At 50.2% G+C, this 24,937-nt stretch overlaps 1 protein-coding gene and 1 pseudogene across 2 annotated transcripts in view; both read right to left on the reverse strand.

Annotated features, from left to right (window-relative positions):
* Positions 1-24,937, reverse strand: part of MACROD1 (mono-ADP ribosylhydrolase 1) — a 410,094-nt gene that overhangs the window by 91,790 nt on the left and 293,367 nt on the right. The gene's annotated exons all lie outside the window — the stretch shown is intronic.
* On the reverse strand, positions 10,489-10,578 carry LOC119944428 (annotated as a pseudogene).

Raw genomic sequence — 24,937 nt, forward strand, 5'->3', positions numbered from 1 at the left:
TAATAAAATAAAATAAAAAGAATAGATATGCACAAGTAAAATAAAGAAATGAATAGAGTAATAAATACGTACAAACATAATAAATGCCATCATTATTATATTATCTGACAGGCATTGTACTAAGCGCTGGGGTAGATGAGATAATCAGGTTGGACATAGTCCATGTCCCACGTGGGGTTCACAGTCTGAAACCCCGTTTTACAGATGAGGTAACTGAGGCACAGAGAACAATAATAATAACAATGCTAATAAAGATGGTATTTGTTAAGAGCTTATTATGCGACAGGCAATGAACTAAGTGCTGACAGGTACTGTACTAAGAGGTAGAGTAGATACAGGCAAATAGAGTTGGATACAGTTCTTGTCCTATGTGGGGCTCACAGTCTCATTCCCCACTTTGTAGAGGAGGTAACTGAGGCACAGAGAACAATAATAATAACAATACTTATAAAGATGGTATTTGTTAAGAGCTTATTATGCGACAGGCAATGAACTAAGTGCTGACAGGTACTGTACTAAGAAGTAGAGTGGATACAGGCAAACAGAGTTGGATATAGTTCCTGTCCCATGTGGGGCTCACAGTCTCATTCCCCAGTTTGTAGAGGAGGTAACTGAGGCACAGAGAACAATAATAATAACAATACTAATAAAGATGGTATTTGTTAAGAGCTTATTATGCGACAGGCAATGAACTAAGTGCTGACAGGTACTGTACTAAGAGGTAGAGCGGATACAGGCAAATAGAGTTGGATACAGTTCCTGTCCCATGTGGGGCTCACAGTCTCATTCCCCACTTTGTAAAGGAGGTAACTGTGGCACAGAGAACAATAACAATACTAATAAAGATGGTATTTGTTAAGAGCTTATTATGTGACAGGCAATGAACTAAGTGCTGACAGGTACTATACTAAGAGGTAGAGTGGATACAGGCAAACAGAGTTGGATACAGTTCCTGTCCCACGTGGGGCTCACAGTCTCATTCCCCATTTTGTAGAGGAGGTAACTGAGGCACAGAGAGGTGAAATGATTTGTCCAAGGTCACACAGCAGACAAGAGGCAGAGCGGGGATTCGAATCCATGACCTTCTGACTACCAGTCTCGTGTTCTACCCATTACGCCATGCTGCTTCTCTGTTTTGAGCAAGACAGAAAAGGCCAGGCTGGCAGGCTCCACGGGGCCCTGTTCACTGCACTAAACAACAGTCATTCCCACCTGAAACTCCAACACCCAGCCCCCTTCTCTTCCCTGAGCCCTGACCACCCGCTTCGTCTCCCCAGAAAGAGTTCAGAGCTGGAGCTGTAAAACTGGAGCTTTTAAAAACAGGATCAAAAGAACTAAAGCCACCTACGGAAATCCCCTGTGGGAGTCCGGGAGGGGCAAGAGCCCGTCTCTGCGGGCGATGCCAGGGATAAAGATCATTCAATTCAAGTCAAGACCCAGCCAGCCAGGGGCTGAGGGGAGGCCCAGCCTGATGGATGAGGATTGCAGGGAGGCCCAGCCAGATGGGGGGTTGGGGAAGGGCAAGTAGAGGGGGGACGGGGAGAGGCCCAGCCAACTAGGGGCTCAGAGGGGGAGGCCCATTGAGATGGCCCGCCATCTAAAACTCAACATGTCCAAGACTGAACTCCTTATCTTCCCTCCCAAACCCTGCCCTCTCCCTGACTTTCCCATCACTGTTGGCGGCACTACCATCCTTCCCGTCTAACAATCCCGCAACCTTGGTGTCATCCTCGACTCAGCTCTCTCATTCACCCCTCACATCCGATCTGTCATCAAAACCCGCCAGTCTCACCTCCGCAACATCGCCAAGATCCGCCCTTTCCGCTCCATCCAAACCACTACCCTGCTCGTTCCATCTCTCATCCTATCCCAACTGGATTACTGCATCAGCCTCCTCTCCAATCTCCCATCCTCTTGTCTCTCCTCACTTCAATCCATACTTCACGCCGCTGCCCGGATCGTCTTTGTGCAGCAACGCTCTGGGCATGTTACTCCCCTCCTCAAAAATCTCCAGTGGCTACCAGTCAACCTACGCATCAGGGAAAAACTCCTCACTCTCGGTTTCAAGGCTGTCCATTCCCTCGCCCCCTCCTACCTCACTTCCCTTCTTTCCTTCTCCCTCCCAGCCCGCACCCTCCACTCCTCTGCCGCTAACCTCCTCACTGTGCCTCATTCTCGCCTGTCCCGCCATCGACCCCCGGCCCATGTAATCCCCCTGGCCTGGAATGTCCTCCCTCCGCACATCCGCCAAGCTAGCTCTCTTCCTCCCTTCAAAGCCCTACTGAGAGCTCACCTCCTCCAAGAGGCCTTCCCAGACTGAGCCCCCTCCTTCCTCTCCTCCTCCTCCCCCTCCTCATCCCCCCGCCTTACCTCCTTCCCCACCCCACAACACCTGTATATATGTTTGTACGTATTTATTACTCTATTTATTTATTTATTTTACTTGTTCATATTTATTTTATTTTGTTAATATGTTTTGTTTTGTTGTCTGTCTCCCCCTTCTAGACTGTGATCCTGCTGTTGGGTAGGGACCGTCTCTATACGTTGCCAACTTGTACTTCCCAAGCACTTAGTACAGTGCTCTGCACACAGTAAGTGCTCAATAAATACGATTGAATGAATGAATGAATTAATGAATGTGTAGGATCGGGGGTGGGGGTGGGGGTGGGGGCCCAGCAATCCAGGGGTTTGTGGGGGAGGTCCAAATGGTCGGGGGCTCAGGAGGGGAGGCCCAGACAACCAGGGGCTCAGTGGAAGGGTTTCAGCCAGCCAGAGCTTGAGGGGAGGCCCAGGAGGCTGGGGGCTTGAGTGGAGGCCCAGTGATAATAATAATAATAATAATAATAATGGCATTTATTAAGCACTTACTATGTGCAAAGCACTGTTCTAAGCGCTAGGGGAAGTTACAAGGTGACCAGGTTGTCCCACGGGGGGCTCACAGTCTTAATCCCCATTTTACAAATGAGGTAACTGAGGCCCGGAGAAGTTAAGTGACTTGCCCAAAGTCACACAGCTGACAAGTGGCGGAGCCGGGATTTGAACCCATGACCTCTGACTCCAAAGCCCGTTGCTTTTTCCACTGAACCACGCTGCTTCTTCAGTGATGGGTGGACTCAGGTGAGACTGGCAGTCCCTAGGGCTGAGGCCCACTGATAGGGCACTAGGGGCATGACCACCACTGAGGCACTGCCTCCACTGGCTTCCCTCACCCCTGCCTCACTGTAAGTAGCTGCAGGAACAGAGTCTGGGGTGAGATCACCTTGCATCCTCCCCAGAGCTTAGAACAGAGCTTTGCACACAGTAAGTGCTTAATAAATGCCATTATTATTATTATAAACAGACATATTCCCTGCCCATGATAAGCTTACAGTCTAGAGGGGGAGACAGACATTAATAGAGATAAATAAATGACAGCTATGGACATAAAGTGCTGTGGGGCTGGGAGCGGGGATGAATAAAGGGAGCAGGTCAGGGTGACGCAGAAGGGAGTGGGAGAAGAGGAAAGGGGGGCTTAGTCAGGGAAGGCCTCTTGGAGGAAATGTGCCTTCAGTAGGGTTTTGAAAAGGGGGAGAGTAATTGTCCGTCGCTCCCCACATGTCTCTGGGCCTGGGTCTTCCCTCTGGAGTTCTCTGAAGGCTGCCCAGCCTGGAAGCTCACTGGCTGTATTGCGGTGAATTTGGGGTAGTGAGCCCCATTCAACAGCTTCCCCTTGCCTCATTCCACCTTCTCACCCACTTTTCTTTTTTTAAATAATGGTATTTGTTAAGTGCTTCCTATGCGCCAGGAACTGTACGAAGCGCTGAGGTAGAGCCCAGGTAATCAGGTTGGACACAGTCCCTGTCTCCCATGGGGCTCACAGCCTTAATCTCCATTTTGCAGGTGAGGTAACTGAGGCCCAGAGAAGAACTGTGGGTGGTATCAGTTAATCAATCAATCAATCGTATTTATTGAGCGCTTACTGTGTGCAGAGCAATGTACTAAGCGCTTGGGAAGTACAAGTTGGCAACATATAGAGACAGTCCCTACCCAACAGTGGGCTCACAGTCTAAAAGTTAAGCCCTCACTGCGTGCACCAGGCGCTGTACTAAGCGCTGGGGTGGATAAAAACAAATCGGGTTGGACCCAATCCCTGTCCCAACTGGGCCACACAGTCTCAATCCCCTTTTACAGATGAGGGAACTGAGGCCCAGAGAAGTGAAGTAACTTGCCCAAAGTCACACAGCTAAGTACTTCCCAAGTGATTAGTATAGTGCTCTGCACACAGTAAGCGCTCAATAAATACTGTTGAATGAATGAAGTGGCGGAGCCGGGATTAGAACCCAGGTCGGAAAGACTCCCAGGTCTGGACTGTATCCACTAGGCCAGACTGCCCCTGCCCCCTGCCCCCGTCCCTTCTTCCCTGGCAACGGCTGCAGGAAGGAAGCCAGGCAGTCTCCCCGAGGGAGACCATGCTGAGCATCTCCTCTGCTCTTTCCAGAGGCCTTGGCTCTCTGGTTTTCCGGCTCTCCGGCTCTCCGGGGTGGCTTCCGGGCCTGATATTGGTATGCTGAGCGACCGCCGCATTTCCTAGCAAGCCCCAATCTTTCTGCTCGGCCTGTTTAAGAATCCCTCCTTGGCATCAGGCGTTGCGGTTGCTACGGCAACCACCGAGCAGACTTTTCTTCTTCTCCCTCCCTCCCTCTCTCCATCTCCCTCTCTCTCTCCATCTTTCCCTCCAGCTCCCTCTGTGCCTCCCTCTCCAGCTTCTCTCCTCTCTCCTGTCACCGGTTTAACGGCGCTGATCAATTTCACCAGCCATTAGTTTAGATTGCGGTTCTTGCTCCCCTCCTCCTTAGGCTTTGGGTTTTATTTTACCTGTTGCTCTCTCCCAGGTGTGGGTGGCGGAGCGGTCCTTTGCTTAGGGCATCGCAATTTCTTTCTCCCTGTCTCTGCGCAGTTCAAGTCACCACTAAGTGAGAACATTCATTCGTTCATTCGTTCATTCAATCGTATTTATTGAGCGCTTACTGTGTGCAGAGCACTGGACTAAGCGCTTGGGAAGTACAAGTCGCCAACATATAGAGACGGTCCCTACCCAACAGCGGGCTCACCGTCTAGAAGGGGAGACAGACAACAAAATAAAACATGTAGATGGGCATCCACAACATACACACACACACACACACACACACACACACACACCCCACTCAACACCACAACACACCCACAACACATACACACACCTGCAACATGCACAAAGCACACAACATTTCATTCATTCATTTATTCAGTCGTATTTTTTGAGTGCTCACTGTGTGCAAAGTACAGCACACCGAGACAATCCCTGCCCACAACGATAACACACAATTACACTCACAACGTATACAATGCACCCACAAAACACACAACACCCCCCCCCCCACACACACACACCAGACATCCACAACAATCAATCAATCAATGGGATTACTCTGTGCGTAGTACTGTACAAAGTGTGTGGGAGAGTTAAGAGAAGCATTGTGGCTTAGTGGAAAAACCAAGGGCTTGGGAGTCAGAGGTTGTGGGTTCTAATCCGGATCTGCCACGTGTCACTGTGTGATTTTGGGCAAGTCACAACTTCTCTGAGCCTCAGTTACTCCATCTGTAAAATGGGGATTAAGACCATGAGCCCTACGTGGGACAACCTGATAACCTTGTATCTACCCCAGAGCTTAGAGCAGTGCTTGGCACATAGTAAGCACTTAACAAATAACATTATTATTATTATTATTATTCTACAATGGCGTTAGATGCATTCCCTGACCACAAGGAGCTTATAGACACTAATACAAGTAAATTATGGCTATGTACGTAAGTGCTCTGGGGCTAGGATGGGGTGAATATGAAGTTCATTCATTCATTCAATTGTATTTATTGATCACTTACTGTGTGCAGAGCACTGTACAAAACGCTTGGGAAAGTACAAAGTCCTTAAGGGGTACAGATCTAAGTTCACAGGCAAAGGCAGAAAGGAGAGGGAGCCAGGGAAAAGAGGGCTTAATTGGGGAAGGCCTCTTGGAGGAGATGTGATAAGACAATGTTTTAAGTGCTGGGGAGAAACAAGGTGATCAGGTTGTCCCACGTGGGGCTCACAGTCTTGCTCCCCATTTTACAGATGAGGGAACTGAGGCACAGAGAAGTGAAGTGACTTGCCCAAAGTCACAGAGCTGACAATTGGCGGAGCTGGGATTTGAACCCTTGACCTCTGACTCCAAAGCCCGGGCTCTTTCCACTGAGCCACGCTGTATGTGTACCTCGTTCTCACCTGTCCCGCCATCGACCCCCGGCCCACGTCCTCCCCCTGGCCTGGAATGCCCTCCCTCTGCACATCCGCCAAGCTAACTCTCTTCCTCCCTTCAAAACCCTACTGAGAGCTCACCTCCTTCAAGAGGCCTTCCTAGACTGAGCCCCCTTTTTCCTCTCCTCCTCCCCATCCCCCACCCTACCTCCTTCCCCTCCTCACAGCACCTGTATATATGTTTGTACAAATTTATTACTCTATTTATTTTACTTGTGCATATTTACTATTCTATTTATTTTGTTAATGATGTGCATTTAGCTTTAACTCTATTTGTTCTGACGACTTGACACCTGTCCACATGTTTTGTTTTGTTGTCTGTCTCCCCCTTCTAGACAGTGAGCCCGTTGTTGGGTAGGGACCGTCTCTATACGTTGCCGACTTGTACTTCCCAAACGCTTAGTCCAGTGCTCTGCACACAGTAAGCGCTCGATAAATATGATTGATTGAATGAATGAATGAATGGGAGACATGGAGGGGGTGGGAGTTCCAGGACAGAGGAAGGATGTGGATAAGGGGTCGGCAGCGAGATCAAGGTACAGAGAGTAAGTTGGGTTAATAATAATAGCATTTATTAAGCACTTCCTATTTGCAAAGCACTGTTCTAAGCGCTGGGGAGGTTACAACTATGTTGCCAACTTGTACTTCCAAGTTATGTTGCCAACTTGTACTTCCCAAGCACTTAGTACAGTGCTCTGCACACAGTAAGCGCTCAATAAATACGATTGATTGATACAAGGTGATCAGGTTGTCCCACGGGGGGCTCACAGTCTTAATCCCCATTTTACAGATGAGGTATCTGAGGCGCAGAGAAGTGAAGTGACTTGCCCAAAGTCACACAGCTGACAAGTGGCGGAGCCGGGATTTGAACCCATGACCTCTGACTCTAAAGCCCGGGCTCTTTCCACTGAGCCACGCAAGTGTGTAGGGTGGGTATCTTACTCAGGGTCTGTGACCCTCCCAGGCAGTAGTAGGCGACCCAGCCGACATGGTAAAAATGGGGGTCCGTTACTGGGTAGCAACCTGTCAGTAGCCCCCATCGTCCCTGCACTGGCCCCATCATTCCTAGCCCTTTCACAGTCTCTCTCCAGGGAAGGGATCTTTAAAGAACTAAAAAGAACTGAGAAGCAGCATTATCTAATGGATAGAGCATGGCCCTGGGAGTCAGAAGGACCTAAAAGTAAATAAATAAATGATGGCATTTGTTAAGCGCTTACTATGTGCAAAGCACTGTGGAGGCTACAAGGTGAGCAGATTGTCCCACGTGGGGCTCACAGTCTTCATCCCCATTTGACAGATGAGGGAACTGAGGCCCAGAGAAGTGAAGTGACTTGCCCAAAGTCACACAGCTGACAGTCAGCAGAGCTGGAATTTGAACCCACAACCTCTGACTCCCAAGCCCGGGGTCTTTCCATCCCAGCTCTGCCACTTGGCTACTGCCTTAGGCAAGGAACGTGGCTGCTCTGGGCCTCAGTTCCCTCATCTGCACAATAATAATAATGATGGCATTTGTTAAGCGCTCACTATGTGCAAAGCACTGCTCTAAGCGCTGGGGGGGGGGGGTACAAGGTGATCAGGTTGTCCCACGGGGGGCTCACAGTCTTCATCCCCATTTTACAGATGAGGGAACTGAGGCTCAGAGAAGTCAAGTGACTTGCCCAATGTCACACAGCAGACATGTGGCGGAGGTGGGATTTGAACCCATGACCTCTGGCTCCCAGGCCAGTGCTCTTTCCACTGAGCCATGCAGCTTCTCCAAATGGGGATGAAGGCTGTGGGCCCCATGTGGGACAGGGACTGGATCTAATCTGACTAGCTTGAATCTACCGTAGCTCTCAGTACAGTGCCTGGCACGTGATAAGCGCTTAAACAAATATAAATAGATATAAAAAAGAAGAAGCTGATTTGGGGAAGGAAAAATCTGGTGCTGGCCAGTCTGGCCCACCATCCTCAGGATCTGCGTGTGTGCGTGTTGGGGGGAATGTCTTTGCCCTGGCAGGGGGAAGCAGGAGGCAATGAGAAGCAGCGTCGCTCAGCGGAAAGAGCCCGGGCTTTGGAGTCAGAGGTCTTGGGTTCGAATCCCAGCTCCGCCACATGTCTGCTGTGTGACCTTGGGCAAGTCACTTAACTTCTCCGGCCCTCAGTTCCCTCATCTGTAAAACGGGGATTAAGACTGTGGGCCCCACGTGGGGCAACCTGATCACCTTGTACCTCCCCCGCGCTTAGAACAGTGCTTTGCACATAGTAAGTGCTTAACAAATCATCATCATCAATTGTATTTATTGAGCGCTTACTATGTGCAGAGCGCTGTACTAAGCGCTTGGGAAGTACAAATTTGCAACATCTAGAGACAGTCCCTACCCAACAGTGGGCTCACAGTCTAAAAGGGGGAGACAGAGAACAAAACCAAACATACTAACAAAATAAAATAAATAGAATAGATATGTGCAAGTAAAATAAATAAATAAATAAATAGAGTAATAAATATGTACAAACATATATACATATATACAAATGCCATCATTACTTTAGTTTTAGTAATGCCAGCCAGACCCACAGCAGAGGTAGAGATGGGCAGGAAGGGAGAGAACAGCACCAATCAATCAATCATATTTATTGAGCGCTTACTCTTTGCAGAGCACTGTACTAAGCCCTTGGGAGAGTTCAATATAACAATATAGCAGGCACATTCTCTGCCCACTGTGAGCTTACAGTCTAGAGGAGCAGCAGCCCTGGTTACCCTCTGCCCCAATACTACACTTGGCATCAGAAGTGGCATCCAGTAAGCTGACCCCAAACCACAGAAGGGGTGGAGGTTGGGGGAGAGCGGAGCGGAAAGGGGCCCGTGGGGAGAGGGCTACTCCAGGAGGCCTGGGCTAAGCCACAGGGAGCTTGGGCAAACATTTTCTCCCACCTTCTTTAGACTTCCCGTTTAGCCAGGTCCTCCAGTCAGATTGAAAAATGCACAACAAATTCCGAATCTTGGGAGGAGCCGGACAAGGATCTCTCCAAACGGAAGAGGAATCCAGCTTTTTGATGCCTTAAGCTTTATTATTAAAAAGAATAGTACTTGTTAAGCGCTTACTATGTGCCGGGCACTGCATGTATGCACTGGGATAGGTACAACAGAGAAGCAGTGTGGCTCAGTGGAAAGAGCACAGGCTTGGGAGTCAGAGGTCTTGGGTTCTAATCCCAGCTCCCCCATGTCTTCTAGACTGTGAGCCCACTGTTGGGTAGGGACCGTCTCTTTTAGACTGTGAGCCCACTATTGGGCAGGGACTGTCTCTATATGTTGCCAACTTGTACTTCCCAAGCGCTTAGTACAGTGCTCTGCACACAGTAAGCGCTCAATAAATACGATTGATGATGATGATGATACGTTGCCAGCTTGTACTTCCCAAGCACTTAGTACAGTGCTCTGCGCACAGTAAGTGCTCAATAAATACGATTGAATGAATGAATGAATGTCTGCTGTGTGACCTTGGGCAAGTCTGAGCCTCGGTTACCTCATCTGTCAAATGGGGGTCATTAACAAATGCCATTATTATTATTATTATTGTTATTACCTATATCAGTATATTGTACAGTGCTTGGCACAAAGTAAGCACTTAACAAGTACCATAAAAAAAATAGTCTGCAGGGTCGGCGAGCTCAGCAAGACAGGGAGAGTGGGAGAAGCCAAGAATCAGAAACGGATGGAGGCCATGATGTCTGGAACAACCTGTCTCTCTTTTCCCACCCGCTGGGTTGGCTAGGAAGGGGATTGAGGGAGGGGTGAGGAGGAAGAGCAAAAACTCAAAGGCAGAAATATCAGCTCTCATTTTCCCACTCAATTTTCCTTCCCTTCTGCCTCACCCATGTACCTGAGCCCATACCCCTTAATCAACCAATCAATCAATCAGGTATTTATTAAGACTGTGAGCACCATGTGGGACAACCTAACTGCCTTGTATTCATTCATTCATTCAATCATATTTATTGAGCACTTACTGTGTGCAGAGCACTGTTCTAAGCGCTTGGAAAGTACAATTCAGCGACAAATAGAGACAAACCCTACCCAACAACAGACACTCAGTCTAGAAGGAGGGGAGACAGAAAACAAAACAAAACCAAACAAGTAGACAGGCATCAATAGCATCAATATAAATATAAATATATAGAACTATAGATATAAAAATATGGAACGCTTCACGAATTTGCCTATCTTCTTTGCGAATCTTCTCTGTATCATTCCAATTTTAATATATGTGCTGCCAAAGTGATAATAATAATAATAATGATGTTTTTTGTTAAATGCTTACTACATACCAAACACTTTTATTACTTGTACATATTTACTATCTACCCCAGCGCTTAGAACAGGGCTTGGCATATAGCGCTTAACAAATACCAACATTATTATTATTATTATTAAGCACTTACTCTCTGCAGAGCAGTATACTAAGTGCTTTTGGTAGACACGTTCCCTGCCCACAACACGTTTACAGTCTAGAGGGGGAGACAGATCATAATATAAATAAAAATAAATTATGGATATGTACGTATGTGCTGTGGGGCTGAGGGAGGGGTGAATAATATTGTTATACTGTACTCTCCCAAGGCTTAGTACAGAGCTTTGCACACAATAAGCGCTCAATAAATACGACTGAATGAATGAATAAAGGGAGCAAATCCAAGTGCAAAGGGTGACGCAGAAAGGAGTGGGAGAAAAGGAAATGAGGGCTTCTTTAGGGACGGCTTCTTGGAGGAGATGTGTCTTCAATAAGGCTTTGAGGGTGGGGAGACTGATGGTCAGTTGGTTATGAAGAGGGAGGGTGTTCCAAGCCTCAGGCAAGGCGAGGACAAGATTTCGGTGGCGAGATAGAGGAGAACGAATCCCATGGTCATGGGTTCAAATCCTGTCTCTGCCATTTGTCTGCTGTGTGACTTCAGGCAAGTCACTTAACTTCTCTGTGCCTCAGTGACCTCATCTGGAAAATGGGGATTAAGACTGTGAGCCCCACATGGGACAACCTAATCACCTTATATCCCCCCCAGCGCTTAGAACAGTGCTTCACACATACTAAGCACTTAATACCATTATTATTATTATTATTATCGAGCATTTAGAGGAATGAAGTGGGTGGGCTGGCTTGTAGTAGGAGAGCAGTGAGGTGAGGTAGGAGGAGGCAAAGTGATTGAGTGCTTTAAAGCCGATGGTAAGGAATTTCTGTTTGATGCAGAGGTGGATGGGCAACCACTGGAGGTTTTTTAGGAGTAGGGAAACAGGGACTGAATGTTTTTGTAGAAAAATGATCTGGACAGCAGACTGAAGTATGGACTGAAGTGGGGAGAGACAGGAGGCAGGGAGGTCAGTAAGGAGGCTGATACAGTAATCAAGGTGGGAGAGGAGAAGTGCTTGAATTAACACGGTAGCAGTTTGGAGGGAGAGGAAATGGCAGCTTTTAGCAATGTTGTGAAGGTTGAATCGACAGTATTTAGAGACAGACTGAATATGTGAGAGGTGAGTCAAGGATAATGTCAAGGTTATGGGGTTGTGAGACAGGAAGACTGATGGTGCTGTCTACAATGACAGGAAAATTAGGGGGAGGCCAGAGTTTGGGTAGGAAGATAAGGAGTTCTGTTTTGGGCACATTAAGTTTGAGGTGTCAGTGGGACATCCAAGTAGAGATGTCTTGAAAGCAGGAGGAAATGCGAGACTGCAGAGAGGGAGGGAGATCAGGCCTAGAGATGTTGATTTGGGAATCATCCAAATAATAATAATAATAATAATAATAATAATAATAATAATAATAATAATAATAATAATAATAATATTTCTTAAGTGCTTACTATGTGCCAGGCACTGTTCTAAGCACTGGGATACATACAAGGTAATCAGGTCAGACGTAGTCCCTGTTCCACATGGGGCTCACAGTCTTAATCCCCATTTTACAGATGAAGTAACTGAGGACCAGAGAAGTGAAGTGACTTGCCCAAGGTCACACAGCAGACAAGTGGCAGAGTCGGGATTAGAACCCACAACCTCTGACTCTCAGGCACATGCTTCTTCCACTAAGCCATGTGTAGCCTAGAGGAGGTGGCTGAAGTCTGGGAGGGAATGAGTTCTCCATTCATTCATTCATTCATTCATTCATTCAATCAATCGTATTTATTGAGCACTTACTGTATGCAGTGCATTGTACTAAGTGCATGTAAAGTACAACACAGCAATAGAGACAATCCCTGCCCACGACAAGCTCACAGTCTGGGGGTGGGGGGAACGCCAGACATCAAAACAAGTAAACAGGCATCAATATAAATAAAAAAAATCATAGATATATACATGTATACTCCAGTGGCTGCCTGTCAACCTACGCATCAAGCAAAAACTCCTCACTCTCGGCTTCCAGGCTGTCCATCCCCTCGCCCCTTCCTACCTCACCTCCCTTCTGTCCTTCTCCAGCCCAGCCCACACCCTCCGCTCCTCTGCCGCCACTAACCTCCTCACTGGGCCTCGTTCTCACCTGTCCCGCCTTCGACCCCCGGCCCACGTCCTCCTCCTGGCCCGGAATGCCCTCCCTCCGCACATTCACCAAGCTAGCTCTCTTCCTCCCTTCAAAGCCCTACTGAGAGCTCACCTCCTCCAAGAGGCCTTCCCAGACTGAGCCCCCTTTTTCCTCTCCTCCTCCCCATCCCCCCAGCCCTACCTCCTTCCCGTCCCCACAGCACCTGTATATATATCTTTGTACAGATTTATCACTCTATTTATTTTACTTGTACATATTTACTGTTCTATTTCTTTTGTTAATGATGTGCATTTAGCTTTAATTCTATTTTTTCTGACGACTTGACACCTATCTACATGTTTTATTTTGTTGTCGGTCTCCCCCTTCTAGACTGGGAGCCCGCTGTTGGGTAGGGACCGTCTCTATATGTTGCCGACTTGTACTTCCCAAGTGCTTAGTGCAGTGCTCTGCACACAGTAAGCGTTCAATAAATTCGGTTGAATGAATGAATGAATGAAAGTGTTGTGGGGCGGGGAGAAGGGGGGAAGAGCATAGGGAGTGAGTCAGGGTGATGCAGAAGGGAGGGGGAGCTGAGGAAAAGTGGGGCTAAATCTGGAAAGGCCTTTTGGAGGAGGTGTGCCTTTCAGTAGGGCTTTGAAGGGGGGAAGAGTAATTGGAAGATTTGAGGATGGAGGGCGATCAAGGTCAGAGGGAGGATGTGCTTTGCACACAGTAAGTGCTCAATAAATGCCATTATTTATTTATTTTATTTATGGGGGCCCAGTGAGAAGGTTAGCACCAGAAGAGTGGAGTGTGCAGACTGGGATGTAGAAGGACAGAAGGGAGGTGAGGCAGGAGGGGGCGAGGTGATGGAGAGCTCTGAAATCAACAGTGAGGACTTTCTGTTTGACACGGAGGTGGAAAGACAACCACTGGAGATTTTTGAGAAGGGGGGTAACATGCCCTGAATGTTTCTGTACAAAGATGATCCGGGCAGTGGAGTGGAGTATGGACTGGAGTGGGGAGATGCAGAAGATTTGGGAGGTCGGAAAGGAGGCTGATGCAGTACTCTAGGCAGGATAGGATGAGTGATTGTACTAATTTGGTAGGAGAGAGGAAAGGCTGGATCTTGGTGATATTTTGAAGGTGATGGAGGTAGTTGGAGTGATTGTACTAATGTGGTAGCAGAGGGGAAAGGCCAGATCTTGGTGATACTGTGAAGGTGATGGAGGTAGTTGGAGAATGGAAGGGGACCAGGAACTGACCCTTGAAAGACTTCCACAGCTGTGTGGTGGGAGGTAGAAGAGGAACCCACAAAAGAGACAGAGAATGATCATCCAGAGAGATGGGAGGAGAACCAGCGTGAGCTGGCTCCTGGATCCTGATTCCGGGTTCTAATAGCCAGCTCCACCACTTGTCTGCTGTGTGACCTTGCGCAAGACATATCACTTCTCTGTGACTCAATTACCTCATCTGTAAAATGGGGATTAAGACTGTGAGCCCCATGTGGGACAGGGGCTGTGTCCAACCTGATTAGCTTGTATCTACCCCCCTATCTTACCTCCTCCCCCATCTTACCTCCTCCCCCATCTTACCTCCTTCTCTTCCCCACAGCACCTGTATATATGTATATATGTTTGTACATATTTATTACTCTATTTATTTATCTTACTTGTACATATCTATTCTATTTATTTTATTTTGTTAGTATGTTTGGTTTTGTTCTCTTTCTCCCCCTTCTAGACTGTGAGCCCATTGTTGGGTAGGGACTGTCTCTATGTGTTGCCGACTTGTACTTCCTAAGCGCTTAGTACAGTGCTCTGCACACAGGAAGTGCTCAATAAATACGATTGATTGATTGATTGATTGATTGATCTACCCCAATGCTTTGTACAGTGGCTGGCACACAATAAGTGCTTAACAAATGCCATTCAAAACAAAAAACAAAATAGTGCCTGGCACATAGTAAGCACTTAACAAATACCATTAAAAAGACCCCAAAACAGTCAGGAGAGAACGATGTCAGTGAAACCAAGGTAGGATTATGTTAGTAGGAGAAGGAGGTAGCTGACAGTATCGAAGACAGCTGGGAGGTGGAGAAGGATTAGGATGGAGTAGAGGCCGCTGGATTTGGCAAGAAGGAGGTTATGACCTTTGAGAGAGCAGTTTCTGAGGAGTGAAGGGGATGGAAACGAGATTGGAGAGGGTCAGGGAGAGAACTGGAGGAGAGAAACTCGAGACAATGGGTAAAGACAACTCTCTCAAGGAGTTTGGAGAGGAATGGTACGAGGGAGATGGGGTGATAGCTGGAGGGAGCCGTGGGGTCACGGGAGGGTCATTTTAGGATAGGAGAGACGTGAGAATTTTTGAAAGCAGTGGGGGAAAAACCCACTGGAGAGCAAACAATTGAAGGTGGTGGTCAGGGAGAGAAGAAGGGAGGGGGCAAGTGCTTTAAGCGCGCAGGTGGAGGGGATGGATTTGGCGAGAAGGCAGGAGATCTCCTCTTGAGGTACTGCTAGGAAAGATGGGAGAGTTGGAGAAGGGGCAGGAGGAGGAGGGGTCTGGAGGGGAAAAGGGGAGGTTTTAGGGAGATTGCACCTGACGGCTTCAATTTTCTCAATAAAGTAGGAGGCCAGGTCTTTAGGGACAAGAGATGGGGGAGGTGGGAGGACAGGGGGTTTGAGGAGGGAGTTGTACGTCTGCACTTTATTGATTATTAAAAGCTCTAAGCCCTTTGATACCTACCCCCCATCCCCACAGCACTTATGGACATCCATGTCCTTACACTCTGTTGTCCCACAGCCTCTCTTTGAATTTACTATCTCCCTGGTTAGACTGTAAAGTTCCTGAGGACAGGAACTGCATCTACCTTCTCTTTTGAACTCTCCCCCAAATCTCCCTGAAATCTCCCCTGCTCCTCTCCAATCCCCTCCTCCTCCACCACCCTCTTGGACTCTCCCTATATTCCCTGCAGTAACTTAAGATGAAATCTCTCACCTCCTCTCTAAATATTCACCCTCCACCTGTGCTTCTGACCCCATCCCTTCAAAGCTTTTTAAAACACTCGCCCTCCCTCCTTTCTTCACTCCATGACTGCATCTTTCATTGCTTACTTTCTAAAACGGCTTCTTACCCACTGCTTTCAAACGTGCTTATCCCCGATCCTAAAATAACCCACCTTTGACCCCATGGCTCCCTCCAGTTTTCACCCATCTCCCTCCCTCTTCTTGAGTTGTTTACACCCGCCTTCTCCACTTCCTCTCCTCCAGTTATCTCCTAGAGCCCGTCCATTCTTGCTTCAGCCCCCTTCGCTCCACAGAAATAGCCTTCTCTAAAGGCTAAGTGACCTGACAGCCCCTACTCCATCCTCATCCTCATAGACCTCTCAGCTGCTTTCGACACTGTAGACCAAGATTCACCAGCACTGCCCTCTCTTGGTTATTCTATTATTATCCTATTATTTTGATTTTCCTACTATTCTGACCACTCCTTCTCGATCTCTTGTACTGGTGCCTCCAACTCTCTGACACTGGGGGTCTTTCAAGACTCATTTCTAGGTCCTCTTCTATTCTCATCTACACCTTCACTCCCATGCCTTCCCTTACCATCTCTACAAAGAGGATCCCCAAATCTACATCTCCAACCCTAAACTCTCTCCTTCAAGAGGATTCCCAAGTCTACATCTCCAACCCTGAACTCTCTCCTTCCCTGCCATCTCACATTTCCTCCTGCCTTCAGGACATCTCTACCAGGATGATCTGCCAGACGCCTCAAACGTAACATGTCCAAAACTGAACTCCTTATCTTCCCACCCAAATCCTGTTCTCCCGCGTCTTCCCCCCTCACTGTAGACAACAGCACTAACCTGTCTCCCAAGCCCGTAACCTTGGCCTTGTTCTCGACTCTTCTCTCTCATTCCACCCACATATTCAATCTGTCACCAAATCCTATTGGTTCTACCTTCACAACATTGCTAAAATCCACACTTTCCTCCCCAACCAAACTGCTGTCATGCTGATCCAAACACTTATCCTGTTCCGCTTTGATTACTTCATCTCTCTCCTTGCTGACCTCCCGGCCTCCTGTCTCTCCCTACTCCAAACCATACTTCACTCTACTGCAAGGATCATTTTTCAACAAAAACATTCAGTCCATGTCTCTCCACTCCTCAAAAACCTCCAATGGCTTCACAATCACCTCCACGTCAAACAGAAACTCCTTACCATCGGCTTGAAAGCACTCAATCAGATCGCCCCGTGCTAATAACAATAATAATTATGGTATTGAGAAGCAGCATGGCTCAGTGGAACGAGCACGGGCTTTGGAGTCAGAGGTCATGAGTTCAAATCCCAGCTCCACCACTTGTAAGCCGTGTGACTTTGGGCAAGTCACTTAACTTCTCTGTGCCTCAGTTCCCTCATCTGTAAACTGGGGATGAAGACTGTGAGCCCCACATGGGACAACCTGATCACCTTGTAACCTCCTCAGCGCTTAGAACAGTGCTTTGTACATAGTAAGTGCTTAATAAATGCCATTATTATTACTATTATTTGTTATGCGCTTGTGGGCTTATGCGGCAGGCACTGTACTTACCTCTGGGGTGGATATAAGCAAATCGGGTTGGACACAGTCCCTGTCTCATGTGGGGCTCACAGTCTCAACCCCCATTTTACAGATGAAGTAACTGAGGCCCAGAGAAGTGAAGTGACTTACCCAAGGTCACACAGCAGACAAAAGAAGCAGCATGGCTCAGTGGAAAGAGCATGGGCTTTGGAGCCAGAGGTCATGGGTTTAAATCCCGGCTCCGCCAATTGTCAGCTGTGTGACTTTGGGCAAGTCACTTCACTTCTCTGTGCCTCAGTTACCTCATCTGTTAAATGGGGCTTAAGATTGTGAGCCCCATGTGGGACCACCTGATTACCTTGTATCTACCCCAGTGCTTAGAACAGTGCTTAGCACTTAGTAAGTGCTTAACAAATACCTTCATTATTAATTACTATTATTATTATTATTGTTATGCTGTAGGAGGAGATCAGTGAGGTGAGGTAGGATGGGGCCAACTGGTTGAGTGCTTTAAAGCCGATGGTAAGGAGTTTTTATTTGATGCGGAGGTTGCACGGCAACTCAGTCCAGCTCAGTGCAGCCCAGTGCTGCCCAGCCCAGTTCACTGCAACCCAGCCCAGCTGATCCCAGGATAGTGCATCCCAACCCAGCTCAGTATGGTCCAGTGCAGCCCAGTCCAGCGCAACCCATCCCAGCCCAGTCCAGCCTCGGACAGCCCAGTCCAGTGCAACCAGAATCAGCCCAGTCCAATGCAACCCATCCCAGCCCAGTCAAGTCCAGGACAGCCCAGTCCAGTGCAACCCATCCCACCCCAGTCCAATCCAGGACAGCCTAGTCCAGTGCAACCCACCCCAGCCCAGTCCAGTGCAACCCATCCCAGCTCAGTCCAGTCCAGGACAGCCCAGCCAGGTCTAGTCCAGGATAGCCCAGTCCAGTGCAACCCAAACCAGCCCAGTCCAGTGCAACCAGAATCAGCCCAATTCAGTGCAACCCAAACCAGCCCAGTCCAGTGCAACCCATCCCAGCCCAGTCCAGGACAGCCCAGTCCAGAGCAAACAGAACCAGCCCAGTCCAGTGCAACCAGAATCAGCCCAGTCCAGGGCAACCCATCCCAGCCCAGTCCAATCCAGGACAGCCCAGTACAGTCCAGGACAGCCCAGCCCAGTGCAACCAGAACCAGCCCAGTCCAGTGCAACCCATCCCAGCCCAGTCCAGTACACGACAGCTCAGTCCAGTGCAACCAGAACCAGCCCAGTCCAGTGCAACCCAGTCCAGTCCAGTGCCACCCATCCCAGCCCAGTCCAGTCCAGGACAGCCCAATCCAGTGCAACCAGAACCAGCCTAGTCCAGTGCAACCCATCCCAGCCCAGTCCAGGACAGCCCAGTCCAGTGCAACCAGAACCAGCCCAGTCCAGGGCAACCCATCCCAGCCCAGTCCAGTCCAGAATAGCCCAGTCCAGTCCAGGATGCCCAGTCCAGTCCAGGACAGCCCAATCCAGTGCAACCAGAACCAGCCCAGTCCAGACCAGGACAGCCCAGTCCAGGGCAACCCATCCCAGCCCAGTCCAGTCCAGGACAGCCCAGTCCAGTGCAACCAGAACCAGCCCAGTCCAGTGCAACCCATCCCAGCCCAGTCCAGTCCAGAACAGCCCAGTCCAGTCCAGGATGCCCAGTCCAGTCCAGGACAGCCCAATCCAGTGCAACCAGAACCAGCCCAGTCCAGGGCAACCCATCCTAGCCCAGTCCAGTCCAGGACAGCCCAGTCCAGTGCAACCAGAACCAGCCCAGTCCAGTGCCACCCATCCCAGCCCAGCCCAGTCGAGGACAGCCCAGTCCAGTGCAACCAGAACCAGCCCAGTCCAGTGCAACCCAGACCAGCCCAGTCCAGAACAGCCCAGTCCAGTCCTGGATGCCCAGTCCAGTCCAGGACAGCCCAATCCAGTGCAACCAGAACCAGCCCAGTCCAGGGCAACCCATCCCAGCCCAGTCCAGCCCAGGACAGCCCAGTCCAGTGCAACCAGAACCAGCCCAGTCCAGGGCAGCCCAGCCCAGCCCAGTCCAGAACAGCCCAGTCCACTCCAGGATGCCCAGTCCAGTCCAGGACAGCCCAATCCAGTGCAACCAGAACCAGCCCAGCCCAGCGCAACCCACCCCAGCCCAGTCCAGTCCAGGACAGCCCAGTCCAGTGCAACCAGAACCAGCCCAGTCCAGGGCAACCCAGCCCAGTCCAGTCCAGGACAGGCCAGTCCAGTGCAACCAGAACCAGCCCAGTCCAGTGCTACCCAGCCCAGCCCAGTCCAGTCCAGAACAGCCCAGTCCAGTCCAGAACAGCCCAGTCCAGTCCAGGGCAACCCATCCCAGCCCAGTCCAGTCCAGGACAGCCCAGTCCAGTGCAACCAGAACCAGCCCAGTCCAGGGCAACCCATCCCAGCCCAGTCCAGTCCAGGACAGCCCAGTCCAGTGCAACCAGAACCAGCCCAGTCCAGTGCAACCGAGACCAGCCCAGCCCAGTCCAGAACAGCCTAGTCCAGTCCAGGATGCCCAGTCCAGTCCAGGACAGCCCAATCCAGTGCAACCAGAACCAGCCCAGTCCAGCGCAACCCATCCCAGCCCAGTCCAGGACAGCCCAGTCCAGTGCAACCAGAACCAGCCCAGTCCAGTCCAGGACAGCCCAGTCCAGTCCAGGATGCCCAGTCCAGTCCAGGGCAACCCATCCCAGCCCAGTCCAGTCCAGGACAGCCCAGTCCAGTGCAACCAGAACCAGCCCAGTCCAGTCCAGGACAGCCCAATCCAGTGCAACCAGAACCAGCCTAGTCCAGTGCAACCCATCCCAGCCCAGTCCAGTCCAGGACAGCCCAGTCCAGTGCAACCAGAACCAGCCCAGCCCAGTGCAAACCCAACCAGCCCAGTCCAGTCCAGCCCAGGACAGCCCAATCCAGGGCAACCCGGCGTAGCCCAGCCCAGCCGAGCCGAGCCGCGCACATCCCAGGGGAGTGGGCTCCTCCACTCCGGGAGGGAGGGAGGGAGGGAGGGAGGAAGGAGGAGGGGAGAGGGAGGGAAGCGGCAGGGGAGCCCCCCTCTCTCCCTGTCTCCCTTCCCCTCTCGCGCAAGCACACACGCGCATCACACACACACACACTCACACTCACACACTCCTCTCTCTCTCTCTCTCTCACACACACACACATCCCTGTCGGATCCGCTGATTATGTGAGCCATCTCGCTCTTGCAGTCCTATCGCAAGGACTCCCTGCCATCCCTCCCCACCCCCCATCTCTCCCTTATTTATCCTTTTTTTTTTCCCTCTCTCTCCCCCGATCCCTTATTTCCGCCCGCTGCCTCTTCCCGCTTCCCCCCCCTCCCTCCCCAAGCCCCTTCCCACCTTCCCGGCTCCTGGCCTCTTACTGGAATAATCCCCGAGCGCCTGGCTGGAATGGCAAACTTTCCCACCGAGACCCCTTCCCGGCTGCGGCTCCGGCGCAGGTGAGGATTTCCGAGGGGCGCGGGGGTGCGGGGGGGGATGATGATGATGATGATGATGATGATGATGGTATGTGTTAAGCGCTGACAAGGTGCCAGGCACTGTGCTAAGCGCTGTGTGATGTGCGAAGGCCTGGGCGGGTGTAGGATGCGATGATGGTATCTGTATCTCTTTTAGACTGGGAGCCCACTGTTGGGTAAGGACTGTCTCTATATGTTGCCAATTTGTACTTCCCAAGCGCTTAGTACAGTGCTCTGCACATAGTAAGCGCTCAATAAATACGATTGATGATGATGATGATGATGTGAAGCGCTGACTAGGTGCCAGGCACTGTGCTAAGCGCTGTGTGATGTGCGAAGGCCTGGGCGGGTGTAGGATGCGATGATGGTATCTGTATCTCTTTTAGACTGGGAGCCCACTGTTGGGTAGGGACTGTCCCTATATGTTGCCAATTTGTACTTCCCAAGCGCTTAGTACAGTGCTCTGCACATAGTAAGCGCTCAATCAATACGATTGATGATGATGATGATGATGTGAAGCGCTGACTAGGTGCCAGGCACTGTGCTGAGCGCTGTGTGATGTGCGAAGGCCTGGGTGGGGGTATGATCAATCAGTCAATCAATCAATCGTATTTATTGAGCGCTTACTGTGTGCAGAGCACTGTACTAAGCGCTTGGGAAGTACAAGTCGGCAGCACATAGAGACAGTCCCCTACCCAACAGCGGGCTCACAGTCTATAAGGGGGAGACAGGAACAAAACCAAACATATTAACAAAATAAAATCAATAGAATAGATAGGTTCAAGGAAGATAAATAAATAAATAGAGTAATAAATATGTACAAACATGTATACATATATACAGGTGCTGTGGGGAAGGGAAGGAGGTAAGATGGGGGGATGGAGAGGGGGACGAGGGGGATGATGTGATGTATGATGTGATGATGGTATGTGTTAAGCGCTGACTAGGTGCCAGGCACTGTGCTAAGCGCTGTGTGATGTGTGAAGGTCTGGGTGGGTGCATGATGTGATGATGGTATGGGTTAAGCGCTGACTAGGTGCCAGGCACTGTGCTAAGCGCTGTGTGATGTGTGAAGGGCTGGGCGGGGGTATGATGTGATGATGGTATGGGTTAAGCGCTGACTATCATCATCAATCGTATTTATTGAGGGCTTACTGTGTGCAGAGCACTGTACTAAGCGCTTGGGAAGTACAAATTGGCAACATCTAGAGACGGTCCCTACCCAACAGTGGGCTCACAGTCTAAAAGGTGTCTAAAAGGTACTAGGTTCCAGGCACTGTGCTAAGCGCTGTGTGATGTGTGAAGGTCTGGGCGAGGGTATGTGTGGCAAAGGGGAAAACAGAAGCAGTTGGGCGGATCGGCTCCTGTGAACACCTGAAGGGAGGGAGGACGCCTGGGGCCTGTCCTGGCCTTGCCCCCAGCCCCCCAAGGATGCCCACTTTTGGGGAGGGAGGTGGTCTAACTGGTGGGCGATGGGGCCCGGACGGATTATTTGCGCCATTTTTCGGGGGGAGGGGGTGGCAACCTGGCAGCTCTGGCCTGGGCACGGTCCCTGGGAGCCGGCTTTGGCCTTGGAAGAGGGGCTGGGGGCAAAAGGGGATGCTCTGAGGGGCATCGGAGGCGATGGGAACACCGACCTGGATCCATTTTCCCATCGGGAGCGGGGAAGAGGGAGGAAGGGAGAGCCACCCGGGCCGCCGGCTGGTCCTGAGGCGCTTAGTCCAGCGCTCTGCACACAGTAAGCGCTCAGAAAATCGAATGAATGAGTGGGCATCGCTGCCCAGAGGGGACCCAGCTCCGCACATAGTAAGTACCATAGTTATTAATTCACTGTTGGGTAGGGACTGTCTCTATATGTTGCCGACTTATACTTCCCAAGCGCTTAGTACAGTGCTCTGCACACAGTAAGCGCTCAATAAATACGATTGATTGATTGACTGATTGAACCCAGCCCACACACGTCACTCCTCTAATGCTAACCTATTACTAGCTATTAACTAATATTTATTTTATTAGTGATGTGTATATATAATAATAATAATGATGATGATGGCATTTCTTAAGCGCTTACTGTGTGCAAAGCACTGTTCTAAGCGCTGGGGAGGTTACAGGGTGATGAGGTTGTCCCAACGGGAGCTCACAGCCTTCATCCCCATTTACAGATGAGGTTCTATTTACCTTCTAGACTGTGAGCCGGGACTGTCTCTATATGTTGCCAACTTCCCAAGCGCTTAGTACAGTGCTCTGCACACAGTCAGCGCTCAATAAATACGATTGAATGAATGAATGAATCTATTTTGATGCTATTGATGCCTGTTGTTTTGTTGCCTCATCTCCCCCTTTCATTCCTTCAATCGTATTTACTGAGCGCTCACTGTGTGCAGAGCACTGTACTAAGCGCTCGGGAAGTACAAGTTGGCAACATATAGAGACGGTCCCTACCCAACAGCGGGCTTACAGTCTAGTCACGGCCCCCTTCTAGACTGTCAGCCCGTCGTTGGGTAGGGATTATCTCTGTTGCCGAATTGTACTTTCCATGCGCTTAGAACAGTGCTCAGCACACAGTAAGTGCTCAATAAATATGATTGAATGAATGAATGAATCCAGATGGGCATCGCTGCCTTTCATGCGCGGGGTGGGGGGGGGGTCTCGGTTGCCCCGCAGGCTCTGTCCAGCTGCGATGCAGGAGCTTTTTGGCTGACCCCTGCCCGGAAAAGACCCTACATGGGGAAAATAATCCGGAAAGGTGAAGCCAAGACCGCTAGGCTGGCCACAGGGCCACCCTGGGTAGCCCAACTCCCTTCAACACACGTCCACCCACCCAAACACTCCCCAAACACACACGTTGCAAAGCTCAGCAGCCGGTCCTGAGGCCGAAGGGAAGAGGAAAAGCCTTAGAATAACGACCAGACAGGGTGGTCCACCGCTGAAAGATGGAAACTGCAAAGGGAGGCTACTTTGCTCTCTCCATCTCTCTCTCTTTTTTGGTCTTGGTCTCTCCGCGTCTCCGTCTGTCCCTTTCCCACCCGTCCCCCAGCCCGGCCCGTCTCCCTCTGGTCTGCACTTGGAGGGAGGGGATGCTCCGCTTTTGCAGTGATCCGGTGGCCCGCGCTCCGCGAAATGCGGCCGTCATCCGTCCGGAGGAGCTCCCAGATGAAGGAGGGAGGGAGGGAAAACCTCTTTCCGAGCAGAGGGAGAAAGCCGCAGCTGGAGAAAGGGTTGGGAAGGGGAGGAAAAGAGAGCCAACTCCGCCGGTTCTCCCACTCCGGGGTAGGCCTCGGGCCTCAGCCGGGAGAGGTGGAGGTGCGAAGCCCGGGGAAACTGGACTCCAGGGTCAGCCTCCCATGGGAGACTCCGGTTTTCTCGGCCTTCCTTCGCCTGTCCGACTGGCTGGGGGTGAAGGTGAAGGGGAATAAGGGGGTGCCCGCCCGCCGTACCCCGACTGTTCCCCCCGCGGAAGGCTAGGCCGCTGGATGGACAGTTGGAGAGATGGGGTCGGTGGGCGGCGAGCAATCCCTTCCCATGGGCCGGGGAGATGGGAGGAGTTGGGAGCGCTTAGTACAGTGTTCTGCGCAGAATAAGTGCTCAATAAATACTATTGAATAATAATAATGAGCCCATTGTTGGACCGTCTCTATATATTGCTGGCTTGTCCTTCCCAAGTGCTTAGTACGGTGCTCTGTGCAGAATAAGCGCTCAATAAATATGATTGAATGAGTGAATGAATAATAATACTAATGAGCCCGTAGTTGGACCGTCTCTCTATGTTGCCGGCTTGTCCTTCCCAAGTGCTTAGTACAGTGCTCTGTGCAGAATAAGCGCTCAATAAATAGTATTGAATGAATGAATAATAATAATGAGCCCATTGTTGGACCGTCTCTACATATTGCCGGCTTGTCCTTCCCAAGTGTTTACTACAGTGCTCTGTGCAGAATAAGTGCTCAATAAATACGATTGAATGAGTGAATGAATAATAATACTAATGAGCCCGTTGTTGGACCATCTCTATATATTGCCGGCTTGTCCTTCCCAAGTGCTTAGTACGGTGCTCTGTGCAGAATAAGCGCTC

Source organism: Tachyglossus aculeatus, chromosome 22, assembly GCF_015852505.1.
Source record: "Tachyglossus aculeatus isolate mTacAcu1 chromosome 22, mTacAcu1.pri, whole genome shotgun sequence".
In the NCBI taxonomy this organism is placed as follows: domain Eukaryota; kingdom Metazoa; phylum Chordata; class Mammalia; order Monotremata; family Tachyglossidae; genus Tachyglossus; species Tachyglossus aculeatus.